Source organism: Geospiza fortis, unplaced genomic scaffold (assembly GCF_000277835.1).
Source record: "Geospiza fortis unplaced genomic scaffold, GeoFor_1.0 scaffold694, whole genome shotgun sequence".
Classification (NCBI taxonomy): Eukaryota; Metazoa; Chordata; class Aves; order Passeriformes; family Thraupidae; genus Geospiza; species Geospiza fortis.
Window position 1 is genome coordinate 163,399 of NW_005054668.1, and position 12,790 is coordinate 176,188.

A 12,790-nucleotide genomic window follows, 5' to 3' on the forward strand; every position below is an offset into this window, starting at 1 on the left:
TTAGCCTGTCATACACAAGGAGATCTTTTTAGTAGCAAACAAATGGATTTTACACTTGAGAAACATGGGTGGGTTTTGAACCCCCTGTGCTCATTTCGGGAGTGTTAAGAGATGGCTGTAAAAACCTGTATTTTTTGGCATTTATGCAAATGGATATTTTATGTGATTTTTTTTTTTTTTTTGCCAGAACTGCAGAAAACTGTTGGAATAATCCAAGTCAACCTGGGCATGAAACTGATACATTTGTTCTGGAGAATGTACCTTGTAAAGTATCTTATAAATTTTTTTTTTTTGGTGCTAGATACAAAAATTCCTGTTTAATGTTACCCCCAAAAAGCAAAAATTTTGTTGTATGCATAGGCTTCATTTGTTCTCTTTGTGTGCAAGGAAACTTTCATCTCCTTATTGGTTTCACAGTGCTGTAGATGGGACTTTTGAAGATGTGCAGGCATTTGTTGACACCTGAACAATGGACAGGTTCTCACCTTGTTTGCACATCAGGAGCTCAGGCTATGCTTTAGTGGTTAGAAATACCAGGACCTCACACTGGGAGGTTTCTTACAGCACCTTTGAATGCCAGCAGGACTTGAGTCTCATGAGCTGTTATTGAGAGGAAGAAGCTGTAACACCTCATTAAATATTTGACATCTCTCCCTGTTTTTACCCTTCATTCCTACTAATGGGGATTACTGGCCCCACAAGCCTCGCCTGGGTCCCATTCTCCCACTCCCGCTCACTCCAGGGGCTCAGACTGGAGCAGGCAGCTGTTCTAAGGAGTGTTTGTCCTCTTTGGCTCTCAGGGTCTGCTCAGGACAGATTTCATAGCTGTGGCTCCAACCCACATCCAGCTGCTGCTGTCAGGAGTCCTCGGATCCTCATCCTGGTTTGTCACCTTGGCATGCTGAGGGCTGACCGTGGATCCCTTTGCCAGCCCCTCACTGAACCTGCTGTGCCCAGGTTCTGTGGGGTTGCACTTTGTCAGTGTGGGTTCTGCTCATGCTGGGGCTGCTCTCAGCTCCTGCTCTTCTTGGTGCTTTAAAGCAGCAGCATCAGGCTGACTCTGAAGCCAGGATGCTGTAGCAGTCCTAAAGCTTACAGGAGCATAACCTCATCCTCCTTAACTAGGTTATTTCTGTCTCATCTCAACCCTACAGTTTCTCTCTTCTCCAGCGTCCAGTTTTAGCCCTGTTCTCCAAGTTCCCTCACCCTTATCCCATGTTAACTCCTGCTGTCTCTCTCACTCCATTTCCCTTAAAATCTGACCCAGAAATGAATCCTGCACAGTCCATAGATATGTTTACAGAGTATCCCTATAAACCCACTCATGACAATTTCCCAGTTTCTATCTCTTTAGTTGGACCTAGCTACCACATCCCTGAAATCCTTCCTTGCCCTCACTTTTTGATGTGTAATTGGAATTACAATGTAATTGTGAGCTCCACTGAATTCCTGAACTCCTCTACACCCAATGCCTTTTTTGGGTGCCCATACAGCATGGAAAGGGCTGACTTGCATGGCTGAGCCTCCCCACTGCTGACTTTTTGCAGAAGTGGGAGGGTCAGGAAAGCAATTCTGAAGACAAAACTCATGCCTGCCTGGTTATTTGATTCCAGCCTGGGCATACAGAGTGTGTGAGGTGTACAGGGTGACTGGTGGTTATGTTAAAAATGTACAAGGTGGTAGTTTGAAAATAGTTATTAAACTCGTAGATTATTTTTCTGTTGACCTGATAAAACATTGCTCTCTGTTACAAAATCAGCAGCAGAATATGAAACTCCCCTCCGAGTGCTGTAGAGTCCTCCATAAATAAATGCAGATAGCTGTTTCTCCTCATTTCTAGAGGAGGAAATATTAGACATTCAGGCTCAGACTGCTTTCTGTCTACAAGCTTGCAGGACAGCCTGATAAGCTTCATTTTCACAGTCATATCATCCACTAGGGATTACCAACCTGTTTTAAATTTAAAACCCTTAAATCAGGTTATGCCTGCTGGCCTATGTCACATGGATAGTCTCAATGATTTAAAGAGCCATTGTTTGCAGAGAGGACTTTCTAGAAAGAAGTAGATTGCACAGAATTTCTCTGGTAGCACTAGGCATCCAAATATCATAAAACACGTAAGGTTTTCCTAGAGGGGATTTCTGTACCAACACACAGTAATAGTATTTGGTATGTGCATTGCTGCAAGAATTTTATCATATAAAGAGACCAGTCTCCAGGAGCAAGAAAGTTTACTTAGATTGTATCTGAAATGCACTGGAGTTTCAGTTATATTTATTATTGATAGGAAGCTTATTAAAAGATCTGTGGATAGCAGTAAATGAGAGAAAAATCTGTCTTATTCCTGCTTGGTTTAGAGCTCCTCTTTTTTTCCTTTATAAATGAGAGAAATTATATAATATTTATATAGGTGTATGTACACTTATATAAAAACCCTAGCACAAATTCTCTTCTGTGTAAAGAACAGGGAAAACTGATAGTGTGTAGATTAAACAAAATATGTAATAAATCTAGATTTGCTGCATTTTGACAGCTAACAGAGAGTTATGGGTTGCTGGTGTGGTTTAAGCACCAAACATGACGATGATTGTCCTGCCCAGAACACAAGTTCCTAGCACTTCTTTAAATGCTTACTAGCTTTTCCATTCTTGGTGGTATAATGGCAGAAAAGGTTGTGAAAACTGGCAAATGGTAATTACCAAAATACTGGTTATCCAGGTAAGTGTTCAAGGCCTGGTATGGTGGGGCTTTGGGTTGAGTGGTCTAGTGGAAGGTGTCCTTGACCATGGCAAGGGATTGGAACAAGATGATCTTTAAGGCCAAACCCAAACAATTCCATGGGGTAGTGGTTCTGGCATTCCTTCTATATATGGAAATACTGAGACTTTTGAGCAAATACAAAGTTAATGGATGCTCAACAAGTACTTTTCTCCACGCTTATATAAGTTTTTTATATTCACTTCAGAAATGGTTACATTAAAAAATGTACTGAAATAATGATCAGAGCTGTTGGACCACTTATTTAAGCCGTGTTTAAGCATTTGTGTCACTGCTGCATCACACTTTGCTATTAGTGCCCATTAGGATAAACACGTTGAGAGGATGTGGCTGTCAGTAATGTCTTGGCTGCATTCTTTAGCCTGCAATAGAACAGCAAATCAAACAAAAGCCACCACAATAATATTTAGCCCTTACAGTTTCCTTACCTTTTTTTTAATGCAATATTGGAATTCACAGAAAGTGCCAAGAAGTTTCATTTCTTTCTCTGCAACCTGCAGAGGATTTCAGTTTCCCAGGATCAGGACTTGGAAGCCTCCACTTTTAGCATTAGGTTAACATAGCATCTGACCTAGCAGACTACAGTATACATGTGGGTTTTTTTCAATAATGCAGGCTGTTATATTTTCAGGCACAATTTCTCTCCTTTCTGTATCCCAGGGTCAAACTCTGCCTGCACACAAAACTTGGCTTGCAACATTTTTGCACAATGCAGTTGAAATAAATAAATAAATAAATAAATAAGTAATGTTTCAGAGATAATATAATTACTTCAATCTCTTCCCTCAACTTGAGACCCCTGTGAACGCCGTCACAGTTCACCACCACTCTCTAGCCAGGCCATCCAGCCAATTCTGAACCCAACAAAAAGTGCTCCTGTCCAGGCCATGGGCTGCCAGCTTTTCCAGGAGTATGCTGTGGAGAGAGAATTATGCCTAGAAAGCAAGTATTCTTTCTGCAGTGTATGGACAATGAAAGGCTCTCATGTGTGATGGTGTTCAAAGGGGTTTTTGGAGGAGGGAAGAGATGGGGATCTGACTCCATGTTTCAGAAGGCTTGATTTGTTATTTTATGATATATATTACATTAAAACTATACTAAAGAATAGAAGAAAAGATTTCATCAGAAGGCTAGCTAAAAATAGAATCAGAAAGAATGATAAGAAAGGTTTGTGGCTCAGACTCTCTATCTGAGCCAGCTCACTTTGATTGGCCATTAATCAAAAACACCCAACATGGGCCAATCACAGATCCGCCTGTTGCATTCCACAGCAGCAGATAATCAATGTTTACATTTTGTTCCTGAGGCCTCTCAGCTTCTCAGGAGGAAAAATCCTAAGGAAAGGGTTTTCCATAAAAGATGTCTGCAACACTCGTATATGGTACATGGGTTATAATAACTTGTCTTGCCATTTTTTAAGGTTTCAGCAATGATTGTATTTAGATCTCAGGAGAATTCAGGCTTTCCAGTTACTATTATGTACAGCTAAAAAGCTAAGACAAGGAAAATAAGCAAAGTCTAGATGAGAGAAGATTGTGTTTGTGTGTCCTTTTCACAGTCTTCAGCTGATCTTGAAATAAAATTGCTTCTCTGTCTACACATACAGCACATTTGTGCCATGTGTAAAGATACATTGCCATGAAACATAGGTGAAATGGAAGCATGTATGAGGCTGGTAATAATTTTACCTGCAAAGACTCTTTCTATTTATTCCTGGGTGGGATAGTAAGAGAAGCTTTTGCCCTGGAAAAAGGCTAATTGTAGGAGTCTTCTGGTCTATTGAGCTGAAGCTGCTGCCTGTGTGTGAGAGATATGTGGAAAAAAAATCCATATTTAAATTAATATAGTACTATGCAAGAGGAAAAAGAGAGGAATAGGTTAAAAATGGATATTTCTTGTTAATCAGGCCTGTGTTGCTTCAAGTAATGCCCATTATCGACAATATTTGCAAACTGGGAGGTAATGTGGTTGGCTTGTATAAAAGTGGTGACAAGCAACCACAACAGCTTAGCGTACCTCTGGCAAAGAACGAGGGACATTTTTTAATTCAAATATAACTGAAGCATAAGCTTTGCAATCTGGCAGGCTTGAGATCACTTGAGCTTGTTTTGACCCATCTGGCTTTCTTAAATTCTTGCAATAATTAGGTCACCTAACTAGAAAGGACATGCTGATTTGTATCCAGGCTGGAAAAATGTTTGTGGTGAAATGATTTATTTATAATCTTTTCAAAATATCAGAGACTGATATTGTAATCCTTATACATCCTCATGTTTGGATTTTTTTTGTGGTTGTGTCTGATCTGACTGTGGAAAGTACTGTAATTTAAACTTTTAAATACTGTTAGAAAGAGGGTTTAATTTGGGCATCTAGAGTTTCAGTGGTGCAATATGTGAGTGGGGTTTGCACTGATTTAAGGAACCAAGTCATGCTATTACAATTATGCCTTATGATCCTAAAAACCTGCGTAACAAAACCCCAAATATAGATGTGTTGAAGTGCAACCAAAATTCAGGTATCTCTGATGGCTTGTTGAAGGGCAACCAAAATTCAGGTATCTCTGATGGTTCTTATCTCACCTACTGTAGCACTCAGAGCAGCACATGTTGGAGTACACAGCTTCATATGGGAAATAGCAGAGATTTATCACTGAAAACATCTATTAACTTGAAACTTAGTGGCTTCCTTCCATTGTGGGTGGACAGAAGTAGCACATTCTGATGCCCTGGATTACTCAACACTGATTTCTTCAACACTGTTTATGAAAGTCTACAGCAAAACAGTCTCAGAGAATATGCAGCAGTTCAAGTTAACTGTGCAGAGAGACAGTTTCTAGCTTGTGTAGTCCTGCACTTTTGCCTATATAAAATTACCTCATTCCTTCATGTCACAGTGAAACTGCTTTCTGGAAAAGGTGTGCGCATGTCATTAACTGCAGTCTTAAAATGAGAGTTTTAGACACCAGGAAGCATGGATATAATGTGTCAGCAAAGAGCCAAAAGGATTATTTCACAATTACACTAGAATGAAATGCCAAGAGTTTAGATCTGAAGCATAACCACTGGTATCCATGAAAATTTCACTCAATTGAAAATCAGGAAGGAAGAAATCACGTTCTTGTGAAGGCCTGCATACTATGGAGTTCTTAATGGCATAATTTCTAAGTATATAAATTCAAATGTAAAATAAGGATGTGTATGTGGAACACACTACTGTTCTGCAAGTAAATATAGTGGGTTTTTTAGATTGGAACACAGATACTGAAAGAGCAAATATTCACAGAATTCACAGAATGACTTTCTCCAGGCTGAACAACCCCAGCTCCCTTAGTCATTCCTCATAAGTCTCTGCTTTATTAAAAGACTAAAAGTTAGAAATTATGCCAAAAAAAAAAGTGTAGGTTTTTGAGTGTGGCTATTTCATCTACTTACAACCCATCTTTGGTATCATTTCCATAATTAAAATCTTTGTAATGACTGGTGGTAAGAATAAGGTTTCAGTGGTAGTGCATCATTGAAAACGAAGCTGCAGTGGAATGGCAAACCATGCATAATCAGTACCAACTTTAATTAGTATGTGGTAGAAGAATTAGAATAGACACCATTTCCCTGAAACTCTACAAGAACCTCCCAAAAGGCACTGTTGGTTTTCAAACAACTTATTTTGAAACTGAGCGATCCAAAAAATGGTCTTCTTCAATTGCTGTTCTGCTTGTTGTCCTAGATTTCCAAGGAAAACTGAAGCGCAGGGAAAAGACCTGGCCAACTGTGCTCTGCAGTTTGAGTACCTCACTGAAGGTACTGAGCCTGTTTGGACATGGAACGTGGTTTTCTGGCTAAATCCCCTGAAGCCAGGTGCTGTGCTGGAGCTGGGAATGGAGACTGGTAAATCTTTTCTGGGGTCTGTTGCCTCCAGGGTACGATTTGTCTGAGGCTGATGAGAGCAGGGGTGGATTCTGTCACTGCAGAGCTGGTTCAGTGAGCCCAGTGGTGCCAGCACAGTGTGTTTACAGCTTGGCTGAGGCCTGAAAGGGCTGGGTGTCCATCACCACTAGCAGGAGGAATCCAAATGGATTTGGTGCCTCCAGCCAAGGCTCTTGGCTGCAGGGGTGGCAGCCAAACATATGGTGATGCTTTGGGCTGGCTCCTGTGGGCAGCTGCTGCTGCAGGCTTGTGCTCAGTCTCTCATTTCCTCTCTGCTTGTTGTACTGATGTCCAAAAATACTCACATCCTCCTTATACCCTGGGGCTCTTACTGAGCTGGCCAGGTAGAAAACAGATTCTGGTAAAAGCCCAGCTTGTAAATTGGGGAGTGAAGGGTGAGATCTGGCATCTTTTTTGACTGAGTGCATTGTCCTCAGTAATGGGCTTTTTCACTGAAAGCAGCAACACTGTTATTATCCCTCCATGGAGTCAATAGGGAATAAATGAAAGCCCATCTGACTTTAGAAATGAAAATTGATTCCTTCAATTTGGAGACAGCTTATGTTCTTTCCATTCCTCTTGGATCCTGAACACACAGAAACTGCTGCCAGAATTGGGATGATGCTACAAGGGTATCAAGAAAGAGGTCTCATAAGTATCAACAGGAGGGGAAGCGCAAACAAACATGGGTACAAAGGATTGTGTCTGTTTGGTTGTGCTGGGGGTAAACCTTGAACAACTGAGAGGAATGTCACCCGGCCAGAGGGTGCATGGGAAAATATTTCAGCTCTAGTTCTCATCTTGAGAGTTGTTCCCAGACAATTTACAGAAGAGTTACTTATATGCATAATGTGTTTGAAAGAGTGGTTTTGGGCAATTTGGCTCAATGTTGAGCCTGGGACTCATTGTACAAGATGAGTGAAATTAGCTAAGGTATGATAGATTGCTGCTATTGTTTTTTTGAGAAGTAATATTATGTATTTAATAGCATTACGCAGTTCAGTGATATCTTCTCATGAAGCATAATTTGAAAGAATGATACCTAAAAGCAGAAATAGAGAGGAGACAGAAATATCTCTCCAGGAGTTTGTAAATGTGAGGGAGTTTGGAGACAGCATAGCTATCCTTTCTCTTTTACCTCAGGCTTTAAAATACTTGTTTCAGAAGAGTTTATTGATGGGAGAGGGATTCCATTTGCAATACAGTTATATTATTTTTTTCCAGTCTTATTCCAACCTTTTTGGGGATGGTGGTCTAATCATGGCCTTCTGGAAGGGCTCTGTGCACGTCCCAGTGTTTCTCTCCAGAGCTTTAGTAAATTCATCTGCGACCCACGAGGAGTTTTAATCACTTTGGAAAAGTCTCAGTAATTTAAGTATCTAGAAAAATTGCATTTATTAGGTTATTTTAGCAAGCTTAATTTGACACGATTTTCTGGGCTGTCCTAAAGCTCCAGTTAACATGCAAATCACTCCTAGCCAGCACTGGAGTGCTGCTAGGTTGAATCACTCAATATTCATGGCTGTTTAATCTACTGGGCAAATAACCTAGAATATGTATATATATATATATATTGCTAGAACTCAAATTTATTTTATAACACAACACGAAATTCAAGAAAATGTTCAGTCTGTTTAGGTAAGAAGAGTATTCTTTCCAGAGATTATTTTTGATCTGCTTTTCTGGTATGGAACTGGGGGGTTTTGTTTGTTTTCGTGGTGTTTTAAGAAGATTGATGCGGAGTATGTTAAAGACCAAAAATAAAATCAGAAGAACTTATGTTCCAGGCAAATTGAATTGGCTGCAGGACAAACAAATTATGACTGAATACAAAAATGTTTAGAGTGGTTTTCAGAAAGGGAACATCAATACTGTGGGCTACTCTGGATGTTTTCTTAATTTTACAAAAATTATTTTTTTTCAAATGTCCTTACTTTGAGAGATTCAGGGAGGGAATACACTGGTTATTTAAACATACGAGTTACTCTGATTTAAAATAGTACAACAAAATCAGCCCCTGACAAAAACTGTTTTGCAAAGAGAACTACAACCAATTGGATCAGAAAATAAAATGGGTTAATTGTTTATGATGATGCTAACACCAGAAGACAAGCAGATTTCTTTCTTGCCCTGTCAGAATGGCATATATTTATGTGTATATATATATATACATATGTATTATGTTGGTGTATATATATATGTATATGTATATGTATAGTTTGGCAGCTTCAAGTGGCAGGTGAGAAAATAACATCCCAACTTGAGATAAAATTAGAATATTTTTAATATAATTCATTTAACAGAAAAACTAATACAATTCCCATATTTCTAGAGAGGTTTTTAAGAAGTAATCCACTTTTTACAGGTAAAAGCTGATACATAGGGAAGTTCAAATAACTGGAAGCCATTCGTGTATGAACAGGTTACTTTCTACTCCAAACCATACTTGAAACAGGTTGAGAAGCGCTTTCAACAGAGTTGTCTAGGAGATTAAGTCGTTCTGCAATATTAATGGCAAAGACACAACAAAATTTAAGACAGTTTAGGCTAAGTGGTGTCACTAGTAGTAGAAACTTCAGCGTATTATTTCTTACAGCTTTTTGGGAAAAACACAATTTTCACTCAGACTTGTGTTATTAATGAAGTCATTTGATATTTTTGGACTGGAATTTACCAGCAAAAGCTTGCCAAATGCAATATATCTCAGCACTTTAAACTCCAGGGTGGACAAATACCTCCTTTTTAAAGAAAAAGTATTTTGTGAAACAGGACAGAGTCTGCTATAGCTTAAAGAAAGCCACACATTGATATCTATGAGAGTTTAGTGCTGTAAGACTCTGTCTTGGCTGCTTTGATGGCAGAATATTTTTTTTCTCTTGGATATTGAAAGTGCTTAATAATTTTGAGCAATGAGCATATGCTTAACATAACTCTTCACTTATCTGGGTTTAGTTCCCTCCTTTTTTCTCTAATGAGCTGCTGTTTATAGAAAGCTTTGTGGTTCCCTAACCCAAAACCTTCAAATGCCTTTACGATAGTAAAAGCAAAGGCTGAGAGACAGGGGATGTATCCTAGGTCAAATTCAAGAAGAGCTTTAACAAGGAAAATGGTACCTGGTTTACTGAACATGAAACTTGATCCCCAAAATACTACAAATGGAAAATCCACATCTTCATCTTGCTTCCACATCTCAATTTGTTTTTAAACAAGTATGTTTCTTGATGTGGAGCATGATTAAGAGAATATTGGACTATCAGCAGCTGGCTGTCCAAGAGAAGTCCTCAGGACCATTTTGCCCAGTTAGAGAGCAGGGAACAACAGGGGACCAGCATCATGGAACAGCATCACAGCTAAGAGCCTTAGCAACCATGGATTACAAGAACTTGTTAGGAGACAGGGGCAACATTAGGAAGAATGCACTATCCTCGTGGTATGTCCTGTACCACTCAGAGTGAAGGCAATTTTGTGTTCTCTGTATGTGTTTGTTTAGCTGGAGGCAGTTGGGAGCTGAAGTGATGAGTAACAGAGATGCATGTTTAAATTTAAACGAAGGCTTCGGTTTAAGTTGGGATTCCAGGAATTGCAAGAAAGTTCTGTAAGAATTAGGAGGTTGGAGGAATTGCAAGACTGCAAAAGGCAGTAAAATAAATGACAGGCATTAAAAAATAAGAAAAAAAAATGGCAGAAATGAAAGAGCAGAACACTGCTTTTAGTCCAGAAACTGGCAAGCAGCTCTGCATAAGCAGCTCATCCAGTTTCTGCAGAGCATAACAAGATGGAAATTATAGGCAGAAAATACTTATTACGTTATGCAGGCCATTTTCCAGTGCTAGCAGAGAAGGAAAGAAGTGGAAAGTACATGCCGTGTCACTCTCATGTCCCCTCTGGCTATATTCGGAAATGGCACGAATAAACTCCGGAGGGAGCCGCACCCAGTCACTTCTGGCCAGGGGCAGTTTAACGGTGCCTGAAATGCTGGGAACTGCGAGGGAAACTCGGGGGGATGCTCACACAGATGGGAAACCCCTTTGCTTTGTGACTTGGAGTGCTTATATTGAATCTATTGGCGTAGGAAGCGACCAAATGCTGCGATGATAATCTGGTTTGCTGCAGGAGCTGTTCTCTCTTTGTGCTCATGCACCAAACCATTCCCTTCTGCCTTCCTCCCTGGGGCTGTACTTCTCCCATGCTGCAGGTGTGCCTGCGAGGCCCTGGATAATTCCCGATGCCCAGAATATACTCCAGCAGGACACTTGTCAGCAATTTGGAAATTTTGCAAATAAATTTAAATAAAAACCAAAACATAACAACAGCAAACCATAAAAACCTAAACAAACAGACAAAAAAATCATGGGACTTGAGCTCTTCTGACCTAGTAGTCGGAAAATTGTGAAAGAGATATGAAAGTTTCATTGAAAAGGGGAAAAGTCCCTTTGACTCACCTCAAGAAGCTGACAGCTAAAAATAATAGAATTTTAAACGAAATGAGGTCTGCCTCTCTCTGTCCCACTTTATTTGCTGTTCAGCTCTGTGCGCTTTTTTTATTCTGGTTTTGAAGTTCAATTCCTGTAACCGCTACCACCAAAGCCAGGTCACATGTGTAGCAATTCAAGACTGAGTAATTTTGTGAGCTTTTTTCAATCACTCAACTACAGGCATAACTACAGCTTCCAGAAAAAAAAGTTTTTTTGTTTTTTTTGTTTTTTTTTTTTTGTTTCCCTGTATTTTTTTGTTCAAGTAATTTTTCCTTTAAAATGCATGTTTTTAAGTATTTTTGCAGATTACTCTGAAACCACCAGATTTGTTTAATTTTTTGCAAGCACAGTTGTACTTGCACTCCCCCTCTGTTTGCTGAAGGTGGTTGCTGATGTGACAATTTAAAATGCAGTCCCAAGCAGCCAGAGTCAGACAGTTACTGAGAATGACATGGGGTATGCATGTTTGAGTAGGACAAAGAAACAGACATAAAAAATATTTTAAAGTGTAAATTATTCATACTAGGATGTGAAAGGTATGAAGTGAACTAATTACCAACTTAAAAGATTAAGGAAATATTTTTTGATAGTTTTTTTTTATTTAAAGAAATACTCTGGCATCTTGAAATGTGAAGTAGTGGGTGTTAAGGAAGCCAAACTGTGCTGGAGTCTTCTTTTAATGGCAAAAATATTCTATTCTTCTCCAAGACTCCAGTCAGTAAATGTTTTTTAATTGTTACCATACGATGTCTGCAAGATCTGAGAGTCGCCAGTTTATGAGGAAGTGTGGGTGTGATCTTTGTGGTGTCAAAATGCCTGTGTCCTTTGAAGTCATGATCCCTGAGCAGATTTATATCAGCTGCAATATCTTGCCAAACTGATGAACTGATTATTGCTGTGTTTTGGAGAAGGCTGGCCTTTGATCTCAGGTACTTCTGAATGAAAGGACGGCTCAGTGCGTTATTCAGAGTTTCATACTCTACCAAGGCTTTCCTGTATAAAGTGAGGGGAGCTGGAATGGGAGGAACTTTAAGGTCCCTTCCAAGCCAAGCCATTCTGTGATCTCAGAGGAGATTTGTACTGGTGCCTGAAGCAGCTTGCTGCCCACAGTCTGATGGGGATATTCTTGGTTCCCTCTTGGGGAAGATGAAACAGGAAAGCCTTATAAATATGATTGCCTGGCAAAAGATTTAGAGAATATAGAAACTATAAGCGAGATTGGAATGAAAGCAAGCTTTGAGATGCCTTAGTTGCTGAACAACTGGAAAACAATGGCATGGCCAGCTGAAGGTGATCCCCTTTTGATGGAACAACACCCTCTGCTTGCAAGCAGGCCCAAGGGTCAGAGCAGACCCTACAGCTTGGCAGAAGGGGCCCAAAGAGGAGTTTTTAGGGTTTAAAATGTAACCCAGTATGGTAATGTAGTGATTCTTATAGGCTGTATGGAAATGCTATAGGATTTGTATGTTGTACTAGATTGGTTAGTGAGAATCAGAATACTGAACACAGAAGATTTACTGGATTGTAACGGGAACTTCTCTCTCTTCCCCCTTTTACTCTCTTGTCACAGACATTTCTTTTATGAAAAATCTTCTCTCAAGATTTTTCCTGCTG